Below are 21,743 nucleotides of genomic sequence, written 5' to 3' on the forward strand. Positions count from 1 at the left end.
CAAAGGCCCGGATCCAACCCATTCGAAAGAAGGGGGCTCCTTTAAGGGAATGTGGCTAGGGGGCCCTAGGGCGCCCCAGCCAGCCACTACCGCCACCAAGGAGGCCTAGCTTGGTGCCTTTTTCAACGGGCACTTCAGCCGGGCCATCCCTGTCTGTTCGATAACAGAGCCTCTGGACACTCGCCTCCTGAAGAGGCATCCAGTCCCAGGGACTGCAGAATGGCAGTGGCCTCCTCGGACCGGATCTCAGAGACGGGAATCCCGGAGAGCAGCACTCAGCACAGCGCTTTCTACCCTTGCCAGCGAGGGGAGTAATCTGCTCAATCCTAGGATCTACTGAGCTATTATCAGATAGAAACACTCAGGAGGCCAGACTGGCCTAAAAACTGATCTAATTGGGAGGCCACCCTAGGGGCCTACGACCACCCGATCAGGCCCAGGCAGCTTTGGCTCACATATGACCCTTCCGAAAGGAGGGGAGCTTAAAGGGGGCTGCCCGGTAGGTAAACCAGGTTGCAGGCTGAAATCCCCTCCTTGGGGACCAAGTAGCAGAAGCGACACCAGTCGCGCTAGGGTGACCACTAGCTGTCAGCATCATGCCAGTCAAAAGTCTTTGAACTGAGATCCAAAGCCCCATTAGGGAGGCCTAGTGAGGCCCAGTGTATGCCAGAGAAGCCTGAGAGGTCATGCTCAGGAACTCGCTTAGAGGGAGGCCTGGCGAGGCCTGCTACCTGATAGCAGTTGAAGCCGACTGTCAAAGTAGCTGGAAAACGGAGACTCGTTTTCTCAGGGAGGCCTAGTGAAGGCCTACTACCTGAAGGTCAAGCTACACCAGCTAGCCGAGTATCCTGACTCGGGAACTCGCCCTCAGGGAGGCCTAGTGAGGCCTACTACCTGATAGCAAGCCTCAGGGAGGCCTAGTGAGGCCTACTACCTGATAGCGACCCGTGCTAGCTGTTTCTCAGGTGACTGGAGCCCAGGAACATGCCGTTAGGGAGGCCCGGTGAGGCCTACTACCTTACGACCAGTCTTAGGGAGGCCTGATGCGGCCTACCACCCAACAACAGCTTAGCAGCCCATGCTAGCTGACACAGCGACTGGCGAATGGGAGCCTGCTTCCAGGGAGGCCTAATGGGGCCTACCACCTCACAGCAGGCCTGCAGGGACAGCTTCCTGGTGACAGGAGTGAAAAACTGCAATGTTATAACCTTGGGCTGACAGTAGCTTCTCTGCTGGCTGACAAAAATAAACATCCAACTGCTGACAAGGGTTATAGTTGGGAACTGCTACTTGAAACCGACATCGTTGGGGAGTAATATATATAGTGTACACAAGGGGCCGAACTTTGCAGAGGCCTACCAAGGCTGACTACCTATGTTCAAGGTTGCAGCTAGTAATTTGCCAACCTCCCCAAACGTCGGGACTCACTCGCAAGGAGGCCTAACTCTGAGGCCTACCACCTGACCTGGAGTCTACTGCCAAGACTGCCCCAGCTGGCTACTCACAGCCAGCTGGCCTAAAAATCATCCCAGCCTAGCTGGGTGACCCATCCCGAAGGCCTCCAATTCCTTCTGGAGCCAACTGTACAATGGTGCAATCTTATCGGCAGCGCCTACAAACACTGGAACCTAATCACATTGTCCATAGCAGGGTACTCGGCAAACCAAATGCCCTGTACCCCCTAAACGGGGGGAGTACCACATACGCCACCCACCTCATGAAGGTCCTAGCTTTAATAGCGCCTATCATACCATGTGAGGGCGTCAGCCATGGAAATGCTCTGGCTACAAGGGAGCTCACAACCAAACCTACATAAACAAAAAGGTTGTGAAGTGCTGCTCAACCCGAGCCATGGGTGAGGCAGAATGATACAGAGCTGGATGTGGAGGTACTCAAATCTACCCTGCTTTGTCAGGGGAGTACGACCAACTGGCCATGAAAATTTATATTAAAAAGGCCAGCGCCTGCCAAAAAACTGGCGGCCTCTAAACACTAGCTCTGGAGGGCCGGGTTGAATATGCATACGGAATTTTCGTACTTGCATGAAAAAACGCCTTAACCCTGCCCCACGACTACTGGCTAAGTCGCTATCAATTCTGCACAGCACCAACCTGCATTACTAGCAAAGGCCCCAGAACGCAGGCAAGGGGGCGGGCCTTGGCCGGACTACTCTGCGTAAGAGGAGGCTGCATTAGGGACAAATAATAAAGCTAAGTTCAAAAAAGGAACAGCTACCCGGAGCGCTAGCGCTTCTTGGCGCGCGACTCCGTAATCCCTAGAAAGCCTAGGCCAATCTAGATCTATACCCGAGATCCCGAACAGGGCCACTATTATTGCATTATAGCAAAAAGGGCACTTGAGTAAAGTGCCAGTCATTACATAGATCTGGCCCTAGATCTAACTGTAGTTCTAGCATAGTCTGATCCTGCATTCTCCAGAAATTTATACTGAGAGAAAAAACAGACCGCCTTACCCTGAGGCCGCTACCAGTTAGTAGTTTAATACTAGGAGAAAAAATGCCTAGCCTTTCCTCAGAAAAACAAGCCCCTCTTTTTTTTCTTTTTTTTTTTTTTTTTTGTTTTTCGCTACAAACCCTCAGGAAAAAGCAGCAAACCCAGCGTTAATTCTAACGCATTTTTAGAACTGGGAAAAATAAAGAGGTGTACAGCACACACAGCGTGTAGCATATATAGTATTTGCTGGCCTCCACTAGCACTACTAGCTCAATTATACCAAGCTTAAGCAACTGGTAATCGTTCTAGCCAACCTAACAGGGGAACTACAGGCCCTTTTAGAAATATCCAGCGATCCCCGAAGCCCTCAGCAGGGAGCATAAGTCAGAAATATATGAAATAATTTCCCATTTATAGGGGACTTACCCACTCTCCTGCGGCACACCATGATATCGACCCACAAGCTTTATTCCCATATGAATGCTTAGGTGTAATACTACCACGGGGCTGAGGGAGGCGCACTCACGCACCAAGCCAGGCAGGCCGTCAGAGTCTGACGGATTCTCCGCTCATCATGGGCCCGCCCGGCCTGGTGTAAAAGCACCTGGGGAGAAAGAACTAGGAGAAGGACGCCTCCCTAGTCTCAGCGCGCCCTAGGGGGAGGAGACCTGTCCCAGCGTGGTCTTCTTCGCTGGAACCGACCTCGCTCTCCAGCGCCCTTCCGACTCCTAGTGCGGGAGTCCCGCCTCTTTTGCGCCCTACTCCGCCACTGAGGGGGCGCACGAGAGGCGACACTGGCTCGCTGGTCCTGTCGCTGGTCCTTGGGCCATGACGGACCAGGGCCTCCCGCCTGCCTGGGTGCGGCCCCGGATCTCCGCGGAATGCATGATTTAAATGCAGCTGAGCACGCCTTCGCCTCTCTGAATCTTTCCACCACCGCCTCGACGGAGGTGCCAAAGAGTTCAGAGGGCGAAACCGGGGCATCGAGGAGAAAGGCCTTCTCTTTCACCCCGATGTCCGCAAAGTTCAGCCACAGATGCCTCTCCGTAGCTACCATAGCCGCCATTGAGCGCCCAATGGCGACCGCCGTTTGTTTGGAAGCACGGAGAGCCAGATCTGTGGTGAGGCGGAGCTCAGCCATCGCGTCAGGGGGTAGGCCCTCCCCCTGATCAAGATCCTTCAGCAGGTCGGCCTGGTATGCCTGCAGCACCGCAGTGGTGTGCAGTGCTGCAGCGGCCTGACCCGCTGACGTGTACGCCCTGCCATTCAAGCGCGAGTTGTTTCTCATCGCTTTAGACGGCAGGGTGGGAGCTCTAAGTGTCGATGGCCTCCCCGATGCGAGATAGTTCGCAAACGTCTCATCGATAGGAGGCATCGACACGTACCCAGACTCGGCCAATCCTTCGACATCAGCGAAGCTTCCACGCTGATGCCGAATTATCCTGGCCGAGTATGGGTTCTTCCATGCCCCCACGATCTGCCCGTGCAGATCGGGGAGGAATGGAAGGCTCCCCAGAGGTGATGGGTTATGGCCAGAGAGAAAGCGATCATCCAGTCGACCTGGACGCTCGGGTTCTCTCCTAGCACGCCGCCAATGTAACTCCAGCCTGTTGGTGGCGCGCTCCATAACATCCATCAACTCCGCATACACGGGGCAAGATGGCTGAGAGGGTTCGGCCTCAACCGATTCATCACCACCCTGCCCAGCCATCCTCTGCTCGATTGGAAGAGCATCAGCTGACGAGGAGGAGAGATCCGACTCCTCCTCCGCCAGCCGCCCCTCGCGACCTGGCTGATCGTCTGTGAGGACCACACCCTCCTCCAGGCGATGAGCCAGGTCCGTCTGGGAACCCCAGGACCTACGTCGCCGCTCAGCCTCAGCGTGAGCAGGACCGTCCCCAGACGCTGGCCCCTCTTCCCTCGAGAAGAGGGCCAGGCGAGAGCGGAGCGTTCGGATGGGAAAACGCTCGCAATTCGCGCAAGAGGCTCCCTCGAGAACCTCCCGCGCGTGCTCTTCCCCCAGACAGTACACACAGAGATTATGCGTGTCTTCAGGCGTCAGATACCTCGGACACGGATCCGCGCACTTTCTAAAGTGCCGCGTCTTCTGTGCGCACTTCATCCTTCAACTAACGTGATTCTTTTCTATGTAGTACACCAGACAAGACAGTCACTGAAGACGAAGAAGCGGTGTCATGTTGGCAGAGGCGCCCTTATATACTTCCTGGTCGCACCCTGATGACATCATCGGCTGTCGCCGGTCAGTAGGACTGATGTGATTCGATTGTAGCTCAGACACCTGTCACGCTGGAGGCGTTCCCCGTAGCGTCAAGCTGACGCAGCGCGAGTTCCCTTTCGAAAGGGAAACACGATTGGGCTTGTTTTGGGCTAGTTTTGAGTAGCAATTGGGCGGATTTTGTTGTGAAAACCTGGCAACCCTGACGCACCCGTTTGAGTTCAAGAGGCTGTATTTCTGCTGGACAGGTAATCTTTCATTTTGATTATAAATTTTTTTGGTTTATGTTTTCATGAAGCATGTCTCACTAGCACATGTAGCTGCCTAATATAGCTAACATAACATTACTTAGCATAAAGTTACAATGTTATACACTTAGCGAGCCATTAGTAGAGATGATAAATACTCAATATGCTTAGCTCAAGTTGATCGCTGTCGTGTTGAATTTCGCAAAATGTAACTTTAGATAACAAAATGCATGTGTAAAAGCTAGTACACCGGATCCAGGAACTTTTTTTAGAACTAAGTTAGCTTTAGCTACTACCCTCTGTCTAAACTCTTCTACCATGTTCACCGGGAACTTTACCTGCACGTTTATTTCGGCCCTTGGTTTGTTTTTATATTCTCTACCAATGTTTTTATCTTGTATATGTGTGTGTCATAGACACTGTGTTGTGTGTGTATTTTAAATTTTACCAGTATCGTTATTCTAGCTTGAGAGTGAGTACTAAAATACATCTTATTTGTTTATATTTATAATGATAAAGTTAGATTTTTTTATTACATGTGATTCTGACATGATGTCACTACATGCACTCCGCTCCTTCTTCTCCGCTCGTCTCAGGTAAATAATGCGTCTTTCAGCTGATCGTGGTCGGCGTAGCGCGTTCATGTGTTTTGGGGCTTGGCTTTGGAAAGAGCCCAGAAGGGAGAAGGTGGAGTGAAGGGAAATAATGAGCTGTCTTTAAAACAGTCGTGAGAGGTCTACAGACACTCAATTTTCATACTTTCTTTTTCAGAGTACTTACATTTTAATTATGTATTGATATATAAAGAAAGTTTAAACAAATTTGGAAAAAAAGTTTTTTAACCAAATCCTACCTACCCTACCTTTAAGCATTAAACAACAAGTTTAAAGTGTCTGTCCACACTAAAAGGGAAAATTCCATATAACATATTTGATGTTTAATTAGTATTTATGTGGAGTGGGATTTTATATCTACTGGTGGGCGCATTTGAAACATGAAAAGATCATATCATGTTGTAGATCATGTCTATTCATAAAATATTAAAATATTGATGAGTTAGGCGTTTATTACTGCATGACCACTGAAGCACCTCCAAAACTCAGCGATGGCATGAATCCTCATTACTCCCATTATTACACTTATTTTTTTCATTACATGTTGCTCCAAGAACACATCAATATGCAAATTAGATACAGTGTAGATACATTGTATTGAATGGGAGTACCCATTTATGGCCATTTTACCCACATATTAAATAAAGTAAATTAGTAAATCAATTCATTCCATTATGCATTTCATAACATAGGCCTAGTTGAGAATCATCTTTATTCAATATTTGGTTAAAAGAAATCCTAAAACATAAAATGTTTTTATTATTATTATTATTATTTATATATTATTATTATTTTATTATATTAATTTTTTTTTAACCTGGGGCCTGTACCATGATGGTAGTTTAACAAACTCAGGGTTACAGGATTAGTTCCGAGTTGACAAAACCAAACCAATCTATTCAGGCTCTGTTGGTCCCATGATGCTTATCATCAGCTTTCTCTGTCAACTCAGGCTTTGATCCTGAGTTTTGGAGTTTAGCTGTGACATCAGTAGCGAACAGCCAATCACATGCTGTGGATCAGTGAAACTGAGATTCACTTCTCGCGAGAGAAGCAGTGAGATTGATTTCTCTCTTCTGCAGAATATTAAATGATTGAAAAATATTAAGCATTTAAACAAATTTACACAGCAATAAAAAAAGAGCTGTCTATACAAGAGTACAAATTATTCAATACGTCAATGAAAAAGTTATGAAGTTAGTTTAGTTGATATATAGAGTGAATTGAACATTTAAGCTCACATGTAGTAATTTTTATAACTTTATTTATTGATTTTAAAGCTTATTTGTATGACCTTTATATAGGCTATTTATATTTATTTTAACTATGTGCCTATTAATGATTGATTAACTAAAACGATACATGTGTAATTGATTAAGGGTATAATAATTACATAAATTATATCTAGGTCATTCAAAATTATAATTATAATAAATAAGCATTGTTAAAAGCCAGACACTTTAGTCTTTAATAGCCATTTGCTATGTAGTGACCTTTAGTTTGGAGTAGAAAAAGGGGGAGTGACTTTATTGCATCCGAGGTGTGTCACTTTGCTGACAGCTGATTGGTCCAATTTCAGTTTGATCTCTTATCCAGAACATAACCTGCCCTGGAGCAGGTTAGCCGTGGAGTGTAAGTTACTATGGAGATTAACACTGCTAAAAGCCAAACCACTTTAGTGGTACCTAAAACCCAGGATTAGCACAAACTAAGCTTAAACATATCTGGCTAGCCAGCTAAACCGGCTTCATGGTATAGGCCCCTGATGTCACGGTTCATGGATTCGTTGTGTCACTCTCGTGTGTGTGTGTGTGTGTGTTTTGTGTTTTGTCATTGGCGGAGCCTAGGATTGGTGGCTCTTATTGCACCTGTTGCTGCTGATGGCGCACCAGCTGCGGGTGATTATCTCAACCTATTTAGTGTCTCTGTTTCTTCCTTGTCTTTGTCAGAGCGTTGTTGGATGTTCCCTCGTGTGTCTCCCTGTCGTCTGCTGTGTGTCTGAATCCTTGGTTATGTGTGATTCCTTTCCCGGACCTTCCTCGCTGAGTCCTGGCTGTCCACAGCCCGCCCATGCTGCCAAGGGTCCTCACGTTCTCGAGACCCCTAGACTCTGTCTTTACCTGCGATCTTCTGGTCAATAAAGACTGCTTTTTACTTGCTATTGAATGTCTCTTAGTATCCATCACACCTGAGCCCTGGTGTCAATTACAGTGGGCATTGCATAACATATAAATTTTCTATATATATATATATATATATGTATATGTGTGTGTGTGTTTCTTATTCTCTAAACAATGTAATGACATGAAAAAAAAAAAAACTGTTTTCTGGGTCTCAGAAGGATAAGTTGTTTTAGCCAATCATAATTGAGCTAAATTTGCTTTTGTTATAAATTAAAACGTAATGCAACTCAACTTCAGAGAGACTTAACCTGAATGTAACCTGCTCTGGAGCAAGTTATCCCTGGAGCGTAAGTTACTATGGCTATGAACACAGCTAAAAGCCAAGCCACTTTCTATGTACCTGAAACCCAGGATTGACGCAAACTAAACTGAAACTTACCTGGTTAGCCAGCAAAACTGGCTCCATGGTACAGGCCCCCAAAGTTGCTGTGTTGCAGTAAATAACTGTCAGTGTTTACATGACTAGTCAGCCAGTTTACAAGAAGAAAAGTCTCGACCCCAAACACGGCATTTGGTGGACTTCTGCTACATTGTGAGTGAGGCTCAAAGTAAGAACAAAGTTTCATGAAGGCTATACATTAAAAAAATCCACACAAAAAAGTCTATGTGGTATATTTATATCTTCGTTATATTAGGATATTTGTTTCAATCGGATAGTCATTAGGAACATTTCTTTTTAATAACTCTGTAGGTATTGTGGTCTTTTTTTTAAAGGGGTGATGAATTGAGAAATCAACTTTCCCTTGAGCTTTTGATATTTAAGAGGTCATGGCAAATATAAGAATATCCTGTAAGTTTCAGAGCTTGTTAGTCAAAGAAAAGCTTTTATAGACACCAGACCCTGAAAAAGATCTTGTGCTTCACCCTTACGTCATTGTGCGACGAAACACCGCCTCTACAGAATAATAAGCATGTGAAATTCAGTAGCCCGCCCACCGACTCATGGAGCTGGTCGGATTGCTAGCCAGCAGCAATAAACATGCAGAGGATATCATGATATTGCGCTATTCCTGGTTGTGGAAGAACACAGTCACTGCATAAGCTTTCTTCGGATCCTAATATTAGGAATATGTGGTTGAACTTTATTTTTAATAAAGTTCCAGCTCACGTGTGGATTTGCAGACATATTGAGATTGAAACACAATGCTGTGCCTTCTATATTGGACCCGACAGGAATGGTGCAGCACACTTATGTGAGTAAAACATGTTTTTTATACGTGATAGTATTTCATTGTTACAGATCGTTTGATATGTGTACGATTGTGTATTGATTATGGTTAGAGAGGCTTGTTGTAACGTAATGTGTGTGTCCGAGCGAGGGAGAGTGTGTCTGCGTGTGTGTGTCCGCGTGTGTGTGTGTGTGTGTGTGTGTGTGTGTGTGATATTTTGCGAGTTCTCTGAGCATTTCCCCATGATAATTCCTGGGACAGACGGTAGCTGAAGCTCATTAAATATGCAAATATTATCCAATCCTAGCCGTGGGCGTTTACTTCCAAGTCTTCAGTTCGGCACACCCATCAAATACTAGTGTTTCTCAGAGAGCCTCAAAACCAAGGCAGAAAATAGCCTATTATCATTATGATGTTTTTGAATGTAAAAACCACATAAACGCCATAAGTTGACTTCAGACAACAGTATAAAAAAATAAAAAAGCCAGTTCATGACCCCTTTAAAAAAATTTATTGGCAGCCTTTGTGTTGACAGACCAACATTAACCTTGATGTTAAGCTTTGATTTTTTTTGCTGTAACTTAGATTGTTGAAAAGAAAAGCCCTAAAGTATTAATACCAATGTCACTTTTTAGATGATCTCACATGAGGCGTTGATGTCAAATGTGGTCTGAGTGTCACTTCCTTGTATTGGTTGGTATAAAATCAACCTCTCTTGGTTTCAAAGCTCCAAAATTCAGTTCCATCGTGAAGCCTTTTTGAAAGCAACCAAATGTCATCATGTTAATGCATTTTAGGTGTGGAAACAACACAAAGCTCACCCAGCATCTAATATGTAAGTATTTTATTAGATATTTTGATTGATTTAGAACTCGATAGTATAGAATGTTTCCTATCCTATTTTTTTTTTTATTACTATGTATGTACCTTTATTTATTTATTTTTTCTCGTAGGTCTACTATTATGGTGTCAAGCTGTAGAAATGTTAACAGAACTTACTAATTTGGGGAAAAATGTGGCTATAAACTGTGATCTTGATGAAAATGAGATTTATTGGAATGCGACTGAAACTACCAAACCGTCCAGTTATGATATTGCGGTTATTTTCAACTTCACCAACTCCTTTTTACTATGATTTAAAATTCAGACCGAAATATTCAGTTCAACCTAAACATAGTCTATTCATAAACAATGTAACTGTTGACGAGTTAGGCATTTATTACTGCATGACCACTGATGCACCTCCAAAATTCAGCGACGGCACCAGACTTCACATCATTGGTGAGTGAGAATTCAGTGATCAGGTCATATGGGTATTCAGTGCTTTAGTTGTTTAAATGTAGGCTATGGCTTTTTTTTACAGAATCAACTAAATTACCCGAGTGCCATAATCACACTGTGGTGAAGTATATTGAGCAGAATCATACCGTGGTGAATTATACTGAGCAGATTCAGAGACCATGGATGATTATTATCCTCATATCTGGTCTAATGCATGGTGTTCTGATCATTGTCGTCATTGGTGAGTTCTGTTCTGTAATATAATTTAATTTAACCTATCTATAAAATATGACCATAATTCTAGTCTCTTAGGTGTATGTTGCTATTCTGGAGAAAATGTAAAACATCAAGAGGCAGATTTAGAGCGGACTCATTTTATGCTTCTGGAACAACTTCAAGAGACAAAGACTGGTAAAATGCCGAAAAAGCAAGACAAAATATAGATTTTTTCATTTGCATTTATTTAACTATTCATTATTTTAAGATTTGTTGCTGATTTTTATTCTTTATCACTTTTTAATTCATAAAACAGATGTAGAATAAGAAGATTTAAATGCTAATACTGGTTGCCCTGTTGCTCTTTCAGTATACTGAGGTGTTTTTTGTTTTGTTTTTTGTTTTGTAGATATCATGTAGAAACAAAAATCATTCTATCAAACTGGTAAAACCCCACTGACTGCACTGCCATTCTTTTTCCATTTGAGGTTAAAAAAATTGTGTGATGCCGATATGTCTAAAGGAAATGTGAACTCTGCTCAAGGGTAAACCAGAAAACATGACATCATATGAGTTATTTTTTGTCAAGGGACCAACTCATGGGAACTGATGGTTTAAGTACTGAGCTTAACTTTACACTTTATTTGAGCTAAACCTCAGTACTTCTGCTAAGGAGAACAAAAGATTTGCATGCACAGATTTAATGTTGATCATCTTAAGATTCAATAAACTTCAAAATGAACAACTGTACTGACTGCAGCTTAGTAAAGCAAACAAGCGAACACTCTGAAATGTCCAGACATGTACAACTGTAAAGAAAGATATGTGTTACCTTCTTACAAAACATTTGAAATGCTTAATGACGTGTAAGAACTCATAGAAAAGAAGCTTCAACATCATGCTGCTGTCCTTCACACAACAAAGCCACACCACTTACAGGAAGTCAGACTCTGACCACATTACATGGCCAAGGGCCATGTAAAAATACTACCTCCGTACAAGTTACATATTTAAACATTTAGTTAAACTAATTTCAAATTTAAAGGGTTAGTTCACCCAAAAACAAAAATTCTATTAACATTTAATCACCCTCAGAATGTTCCAAACCACTAAGATTTTCATTTATCTTTAGAACACAAATGCAGATTTTTTTCATAGATAAATCATAAGACTAATCCATATGAATTGAGCAGTTTGGTTCAAATATTCTGAAGAGACACTATATGATGATCATTTTCTTTTTCTATCTACTATAATGCAGTACCATCGTTGGCCTCCAGGGGGAAGACATAAGCCATCATCTATCCAGCCATACATTTTTTAAACCACTTGTCCTGTCACATGGATGCTGGAGCCTATTCCAGTACTTCATCATGCCATAGGCAGAGAAACACTGTGAATTGTTGTCTAGAAGGATCTATTGAGTACAGTGAACTCTTTCCCTGCCATTGACAGAGTTGTCTGGCTTTCTGTGTTTTCACTGTTCATATTCATATGAACAAAATATTCTGTGGGCCAGGACATTTTTTCTGAAAATTATAAAAAATGCTAGTGCTGGCAACTTAAAACAAATGCTGGTGGGGTTAAAAAAGTGAAAATACCCCAAAAAATCAACAGGATACAAGTTTGGAATGACATGACGTTATAGTAAATAAATAATAATAGAATTTTAAAGTCACCATGATATCAAAATTGGCAATTCTTATATTTTAATGGAATTTTTCAGTATAAATGATTTATCTGTGCATATCATTGTTTTTTCCATCGCTAAATTTTGGGTAATCTTTCCTTAAAGTCCCTGTAAAGGCAATTCTGAGATTTTTTTCTAAACACATTAGAAATGTTAGAAATGTATTGCTGAAACAAATTACAAAGACTGTGAATACCTATGTAGTACTGAATTCAGAAGTTAGACCGTTAAACAGTTTTTCACAGTTGCTGTGTTCAGGATTTTCTGGGCGGCGCTAAAACGGTGGCTCGATGACGCACTGGAGCCACCGAGCCTGGCTCCTCCCCTAACACGATCATAACTAGAGCACATTCGCATCAGTTTGCCCGCTCGATCGAAACTCAGAACACATGTTTAGTTTTGACTTTACAGGGACTTTAAACTTGCCTGCCCCTTTAACCGTAAAAATGCCCACCCGAAACGCTATGCAACGGTCATTTTATTACATCTAGTGTAGATGGTGTAAGGTATTAATATGCACCCTTTAGGGGTTGATAAGGTACAAATGTGTTCTCTTGAGCTTACTACCCCAGTGACAAGAGACAGGGACCAAGAGTGCTGAAAAGATGGGTTTCGGTTCCAAAATAACTCTGGTGCAGTTTGAATGATATATAAACACAACATGAACCAAAGACATGGTGAGACCCTAAAAAAAGGACAGAATGCTCACTCATATAATTGGGGGGGGGGGGGGGGGGGGGGCTCCGGACCAAAAGAACCAAGCGAACTGAACTACACCCTTAATCCGTCTCTTTTGTCCACTCTCAACCACTTCTGTCCGGATTTCTTCAAGGGGAGGATAAATGGGTGGGTTTTTTTCTGATCTTGCGATCTAATGGACAAAATAAGCTCATATGGCCGTGCCTGGCAACTTTTGTTTCTGTTCTGATATCCACAAAACCAGCAGAATGCTGTGAGTGTGTGTTAGAAATCAGGAATGGTGCAAGATCATTGTGCTTGGTACTTTTTTCATCTTCAACTTGAGACTTGGGTCTTCAGATGACAAAGTTTAAATTCCGGGATAGTCTGCTTCCCATAAGGAGGAGGAGAGTATGGGGTCTTTTGTGACTGTTCGAACACATTCGACCACATGAGTGTCTACACTACGAAAGCAATCCGGTAATTTTTGAACAAGCTCAAATGTTTTAGACCCCGTTTTCACCTGTATTTAGAATCGTCCACTTGTGATCTGGTTGACCGAAATGCATCTTAATACCAGGTGTAAACAGGGCTTAAAAACAGTCACAGAGGGAAATGTCATCCTTTAATTCAACCTTCGCCATGAGATTGATTGACAGGCGATCTGACCAATCATGACAAGAATCAGCCATTTTGTCCGACAAAGCAGTCAGGAGAGTTGGTAGATTAACATCGGTGGGCTTGAAATTGGTGAAAAAATATGGTGTACTGATGTATTTCCGTGGTTGAAACAACATTCCATGCTTAGTTGATGATGCTATAAATTAATTAGAAAGAAGAGATGATCGTTCATGAGCCACTTGAACAGCGTACAGCGTACTTAACTGATCTTCTCATTTAACCGTGCGCATGACATGTTGATTGTCAACTACTGTCAAAGATGTCCAAAAACAGACATTAAGCAGCTTTTTTTGGCATTTTGCCCCCAAAAAAACTGGAGCCCGAGCTGAAGAAAAGATTTCAAGATGTGCAGTGGCTTGAAGCTAACGATGAGCGCACTGAAATGTGGTGCAAGATTTGCCGCTCAAATCCACATCTAACAGACAAAACAGTTGCGTTTTATAAAGGTTCAAAGAATTCCAAACATCCTTTATTTGACTAACATGAAAAGAGCAAGGAGCACACGAATAGGGTGAAAGCCATTGCGAATTTACAAGCTAGCCGAGAAGAAATGCCCAGTCGCCCACATGCCAGATGGCGAGACAAGCTGAATGAAGAACAGCAGCAAGCTCTGTTTAATATTTTTCTCCTCGCCTTCCATAAAGCTAAACACGCACATCCCATGTTTTCCTATTCCGAGCATGTTCCTTTACTGAAGCGGCTAAGAGTAAATGTCAGATGTGCATGTTATTCACGTGAAGGATCACACGGATCATGCAGAGAGACATTTAATCGCTCTGTGGTCAAGCTGCTGCAGTTTTATTTATAAAAAGGTGGAGCAAAAAAAACTGCTGCACTGGATAAGCTCTGTGAAGAAAATGGGATCTCCTTTGTGAAACTGGGTAAGATGGTCTGCATGGAGGCATGTTAAACACTGTTAAAAATATCAAGGCTATTGCCAGCCATTCAAATACAACTATGATTGATAACAGTGACTTGCACCATTTCTGCACAGAGCGTTTTCAGTGCTTTCTGCTGGACATTAGCAACATTTTGAAGAGCACATACTTTAGGTTTCAGAAGGAAAAGCTGACCATTGGAGAATGTAAGGATGAATTCATGGTGGGCATTGGACAGTTCTCACTTCTGCTTGATGGTGAAGGCCACAGGGCAAACACTATTTTGAATGCTGATGCTCAGGGCCGTGCACAGACCTTTTGAGGGGCATGTGTTGAAACTGAAAAAGGGCACCCCTTTTCACCCCAAAGATTATTTATTAAGCCTACATAAATGGAAGAAATGGTCATATCTTCATGACAAAATCAATAATGCAAAATAATAGTCTCAAAAGCTTTAGATTTATTCACTATTAATAACAACCATAATAACATAAATATGCAGGGTTTCAGGGCTTAAACCTAATTACAACAGCAACCTTCTGTGAGCCATGTGCTTGAAGATGTTTATGACTTCACTGTGATCCACTGGGATGTCCCTCTCTATGGCTATGAGCAGAAGGTCTGAGAGTCTCTCCTCTGAGCAGAGGCTTCGGAGTTGGTTCTTAATTAACCTCATTTTTGAAAAGGATCTCTCCACAGTTGCTGTTGATACAGGTAGGGTGGCATATACTTTAAAGGGGTCATAGAATGCCATTTTTGTACAAGTTAATATGATTCTTTAGTGTCACACAGTCAGACGGCTCGATTTGAGATAGGAGAAAACATATAAGGAGATTAAAAAAAAACACTGGATGTATTTTTATCATTATAGGATGGTTGTGTACAGGCACTGCCAACACACATTTCCGTATAATCAACTTGTAAAAGTGCATGTACCATTATATGACCCCTTTAAGCATTTCTACCAGTGTAGGGAAAACGTGCTGGCCACTGGTTTCTTTTAGAGTGGAAAGCATACTCTTCATGCCACTTGACTTGAAGGTGGTATGGTAAACCTTCAGCTCTGTCTTCAGTTGCTGCTCCTCCTCAACACCATAAAAGTCACACAGTGTGTGTATGGCTTGGGCAGCCTCTGTGTTGGGTGTGCCCACCCAGTTGTCATGAACTGTCAGGCTGTGGAATGACTGCAGTATTTTCCCTGTGGGCATCGTCCCATCTACTTTAAATCTTCTTCTGAGTTCCTCTGTGATTGTATCCAGGAAAGTGAAAAATACCTTGGCCCGGTAAAACTCCTCAACAGTTTGGAAAGAATGGCTGTCTTGAGCAGCTGTGGCGCTATGCAGGTATCGTGCTGGCACTTTCCTTTTCCTTTCCTGGCCAGGAGGTACTGTGGGAATGTCGATACCTGCATCTTCTGCCTTTTCAGTGGCTTTCTGGAATATGGCTTTAAATTCCTCCTCAGACCTCAGATTCTTTACTGTGTCCAGCACACCACCAGTTACTGTGTAGGCAGTTGAAAGATCCAGATCTTTTTGTTGCAGAGCATCAGAGGCCACTCCAGTTACCTGGAACACTGGGGTGGTGATTTCTAAGCAGACAAGGAATTCAAAGTCGATAGCCTTCAGGTACATCTTTGCATCACCAGCAGCTGTGTCAGGTGGGTCTGACTCACTGATGTCTGTCAGGAGCTTGATTAAAGGTTTCAGAACTTTATTGATGGCTTTCAGGGAACTTTCTCGGCAGGCCCATCGAGTGTCAGACAACTTCTGCAGCTCAATAACACGCTGACCCGGATACAAGGACTGCTGGCATTTTAAAAATGCTGCATGCCTCTTTGTGGAGCCAGTGCAGAAAACATACAGTTTCTCCACCAAGGAGAAAAATGTCACAAAGTGAACATTGGACTTTGCACTCTCAACCAGGATCAGATTCAAGCAATGTGCCTGGCAATGAATATAAAGAGCCTTTTCATTGTGTGCACGTATCCGGGACTGTAGACCTTTGTACATTCCACTCATGTTTGCAGCCCCATCATATCCTTGGCCCCTGATGTTCTTCAAGTCAAGCCCATTTTCCTGGAGGAGAGAGATGACAACATTCTCCAACTCTTTTCCTGTTGTGGACTCAACAGTGCAGACCTGGAGAAAACGTTCCTTAATTTCCATGTCACTTACGTAGCGAACTACAAAGGAAACTTGCTCTTTGTGAGAGACATCTGTGGTCTCATCCAGAAGGATGGAGAAGATTTGAGCATCTTTGATTTCATTCTGTATTTCCCTCCGAATGAAGGTACCTATGGACGTTATAATGTCATTCTGGCTCCTGTTTGAGAGAAGGGACACTTGGGGTCTTTTCATGGAGGCTTGTTTTTCCTGGATGGCATCCAAATGCAGCTTCATTACGCTATCATACAGGGCCAATGTTTTCACAAGTTCAAGGAAGTTGCCTTGGTTTGCACTTGAGCTTGACTCATCATCTCCTCTAAAAGCCAGGTGCCAGATACAAGGTAATATCAACCAAACGTGTTAGGATTTCCCTGTTCCTTTGTCTTTCTCTCTCTTGTGTTGCTCTCCCCTCAATATCTGATGTATCAAACGCAGCTTGTAGAGCTTTTTTGGAGTATATATTCCATCTCACCATACTCATCATATGGGCCTCTGTGCTGGCATGCTCTTTAATTTTTCCAGTGGCACTCCTCCATGTATCTATGCCTACTGTCTTCCAGGCTGTTTTGTTCTTGAATTTTTCTTCTCTTAGAAAAACGCGACAGCTAAAGCAGTACATGGCATCATTTTGGGGTGAATACTCCAACTATGGGCGATCCATGTACCATCTTCTCAGGAAAGACCGTCCATCTGTGTTTTTTGGGAATGTCATAACAGGCTGGCAAGGTCCGACTTTCTCACACATTTCAATATATCTGTCACTATAATTAATATTAAATGTCTGCATGTGGGCAGGATCTGTAGGACAATTCAACACCACTAGTTTGGCAATTACATCCTCTTTATTTGCAGCAGTTCCATACTGGCTTTCTTCACTTGTTTTTTTCTGGAGGTAACTCTCCTGCACTGGTCTCCATCACATTCTCCTCCTGATCTACACTAGCAGTTCCATGCTGGCTTTCTTCACTGGTTTCTTCTGGAGGTAACTCTCCTGCACTGGTCTCCATCACATTCTCCTCCTGATCTACACTAGCAGTTCCATGCTGGCTTTCTTCACTTGTTTCTTCTGGAGGTAACTCTCCTGCACTGGTCTCCATCACATTCTCCTCCTGATATACAGTTCCATGCTGGCTATCTTCTCTTGCATCTCCTTCTGGTAACTCTCCTGCAGGGGCTCCTGTATCTTGTTCACCAGCAAAGTCTTGCACATCATCTATTGCTTCTCTTTCTAAATCTGAATTACTACTTCCTTCCTTTTGTTCTTCCCTGCTACAAACTGGCCTGATCCATGAAGTGAGTGAGCTGCTACCCTTGGCTGCCTGCTGTCGCTCCCTCTCCTTCTTTTTCTTATTTCTCTCTTTACGGGGCATTGCACTGCAACCACCAAGTAATCAAAATTCATATAAGTACGATCTTTAAAACTGTCATGATTGATATGTAGAAGTCACTAGAGGTAAGCAATGCAATGATGATTGAACAAGAGGTCTACATGTTATACACTAGTATAATGCATTGCATATGATATAAGCAAGAATGGCTTTTAAAGACTACCTAATTTCTAAATCTCAAAGGTGGAAGTCAAGACTAATAGTCTGGAAAAAGGACATGGTATGATAGCTTGGCATTATACAAGGGATATCTGGCCTTCTAGATGTAAATTTGGCTATAACAATGTGCCTCCTGGGTGGTTGTCAGTATTATTTGTAGGGTCCTGTGTTTGTTAATTGCTCTTGTGTACTCCTTTTTAGAGTTAGCTAAAAATATATGTTTATTGAATTTTATGTGTGCAAAAGAGAAAAAAGTGTGCGTGTTTGAACATACACACACACTTTTTTCTCTTTTGCACACATAAAGTTCAATACAAATATATTTTTAGCTATTCTGATTTAGGCTAATTTGTATTATTTGGTTAACATGTTTATGCATGACATTGAGAAGAGGGGAAGGTAGAGCAAGTATGAGCCAAGTATTTTTGACAAACTATTTTGAAATATAATTTAAATAATTATGTCCAACACAATTCCAGATTATAAGAAACTATAGCCACATCGTTACTATAGCATATCCAACATGTATCTGATCTACCTACCTGACAAAAACTTGATACTGTGGAGGACCAGGGATGTTTGGTCTCTTGAAGGTCTCTTATTCACTACACTTTCCCTAAAATAACCCAGCACTGAAAAAAAAAAATAGAGTGAAAAGTACAGTTGCCGTGAAAAGCAAATTAAAAAAGATTTCTGAAGGACCACGTGACACTGAAGAGTAGCTTTGGTCACAGAAAAAAAGACATTTTAAAATATACTCAAATAGAAAACAGTTATTTTAAATTGTAAAAATATTTCAAAATATTACTGTTTTTGCTGTATTTTGGATCAAATAAATGAAGCCTTTGGAGAGCAGAAGAGACTCTTTTAAAAACATTTAAAAATCTTACCGTCCAAATATATATATTGCATTCTACATGATAAAATATAAATATTTCACATTGATCTGATTCTGTAATTTTTTTTTGTTACTACTACAACAAACCATGTTTTACTACATTTATACATGACAAGCAGAGAGAGTATAGAACAATGTAGATAAAAAAATAGCTAGATAACGAATAATGTGTGCATATTAACAGCCTTGAATAATAACCATCATTTTATATTATTACCTTAACACGATTAAATGTTAATAAATCAAGTGTATCATCAGCAATCATGAATCAAAGATATGTTACCTAGGTGACGACGAGGATCACACTAGTCGCTTTGTGTAAGTTCCAGTATGAAACAGCGCGGGGCGAAAAAAAAACAAATTATATGTTGTTCAGATGTTGTATTACTTATCAATATATTGTTAACATTTTACAAAAGTCAAACTCAAATGCTATGCAGTTAAGGGGGTTTTGACCAGCGAATGTGTGCAAATGTGCAATTTGTCCGTCATTAAAACGGCGCCAGCGTAACGTTACATTTTTATCAGCAGGTTTCAAACTAGTTTGTTGTAGCTATAATGGGCAGTTGGGCACTCTGTCTTTCCGGTTGTAAAATAAAATACATTTGGCCAAAATCTAATTTTATAAAAGATGAAATGCTACTATGTATGCACAGGCTATTTAAGTGTAGGCAAGTCTACATATGTATTGACTAGCTAGTCTCTACTTTTCAGTCTCAGGTGGTAGGCGGTATTGGTGGTCCCACCACGTCTTAGTCAGACTCAAATTCAAATAAATAAAATATGAGCCTATAGACATAGTGTTTGTTTAATACTTATTCAAACAACAAGATCTTTATTTACCCTTGCAAAACTTCGTCCAGCTGCGGTCTGCTGTGCGGCTGTTGCGGAACGTCAGTTCGTTCAGTCGAGAATGATAGAGGGGGAGTTATGGTTAACTGACAGTTTGAGGATCGTCGAATAATTTTTACTCAAGCTCTTTTTAAGAACTTTCATTGGCTAAATATTTGTAAAACAGACAGACGTGAAGGGTGACCAATAGCATTGATTTATAAAAATAAAAAAAAACGCCACCAAAAAAAAAGGTCACTTCGGCGTGGGCACAAAAAAGGGCATGTGCACTGCACAGGTTGAGCCCTACCTGTGCACGTGCCTGCCAGAGATGGACAGTAACTAAGCACATTTACTTGAGTACTGTACTCAAGTACAATTTACTTGTATCTGTACTTTACTTGAGTATTATTTTTTCGGGAAACTTTTACTTTAACTTCACTACATTTGAAAGATAAATATCATACTTTTTACTCCACTACATTTCTATCAAGGTCCGCAAAGTCAAAAGTCATTTCTGTTGCAGCTTTGAAAGTCAGTGGATGATTTTTTTTCTTCTTTAAAAGTTTTTTATAGTTGTTGTTTTTTGCAGACAGCCTATCAGTAATCATTCTTGTGTAGGGTCATGTGAAGTTTTCCAAAATGTTTTGAACACTGATCAGTTTATAGCAAAATGGAAGAAGGCAGTTCCTCTGCACAGTGTGTGCACCCATGGGCATACTTAAAAAGTATGTTTCAGTTTTCTGAAAAGATTAAAGATTAGTTTAGTTGGCATACACTTGATGTCTCATACATTTTTCAAAAATATAAACGTCTGGGAGAAAGAAAAGAGTACACAGTTGGGAGAACATCGGATGTGTATCAGTGTATTGGATCTGTGCATTTGGCCTTAAAGTGACAGCAGCTTTGTAAAGTCTTCGTAACTTTTATACAAGTATTTAAATGAGTTTAATGTAGTCGTATGCTAGCATGTCGAATGGAGCATCACTGACTGGCTTAAACCAGCATGGTGGCATAATGCGCATTTATACAACAATGCAACAATAATAAAATAATGCATTGACATAAAAAAAATTATTTACTTTTGATACTCAAGTACTTTTAAAAGCAAATACTTCTGTACTTTTACTTAAGTAAAAATCTGTTTTTAGAACCTACACTTGTAACGGAGTAATATTTGACTAGAAGTACTTTTACTTTTACTCAAGTAATAGAGTTGTGTACTTTGTCCACCTCTGGTGCCTGCTGATGCTGACAGACAAGTTAAACTTACTCAGGGAGTTTATTCAAGAGTTTGAAATCAGATACGTCTCCCTCAAGTCACGTGAACATTTCTTAGTATTTGGTCATTCAACATGGCCTCAGGAAATGCAAGACCTCCACAGTTTTGGAAACCCAACAGTTTGCAGCATTCTCAAAAAAATATGAGGCCACTTTGCAACTTGACAAAGACACCACTGTGCCACAAAGACACGATTGCGAGCCTCTTATGTGTATGACTTGGTCCAAATAGTAAATACAAGTAACCCATGCTTACTCCTACATCAACAAGGTGGTTAAGCTGTCTCTTACACTGACTTTAAGCAGTGCAGCTTGTGAGAGGGGATTTTCACATCTCAACATAATAAAAACCAAGTACAGATCTCATCTGTCACATGCTCATCTCTCAGCCCTGACTGAACTTATTAAGACCACACTACATATGGAGTGAGTACCAAACACCATCTCCTGGTACTTACCTGAGTAACTCACTGAAAAAGTTATGTGCACCCCTGTCTATAAACCCTGTTCTTTACACTTTTGCTGGAAAGTTCTACATTAAACATGAGGGCCTATGGCCTTCATGGCACGGCTGTTTGAGAGCTCTGGGATGTAGACCGCATGAAAGATCCGGCAGAGTCAGAGCAATCGAGAGCGAGAAAAGAAAAAAGAGGTTAACCATCCCAAAGATGCAATCTGATTTCCCCACTAGCGC

This window comes from Gobio gobio (genome assembly GCF_949357685.1).
Source record: "Gobio gobio genome assembly, chromosome: 24".
NCBI lineage: Eukaryota > Metazoa > Chordata > Actinopteri > Cypriniformes > Gobionidae > Gobio > Gobio gobio.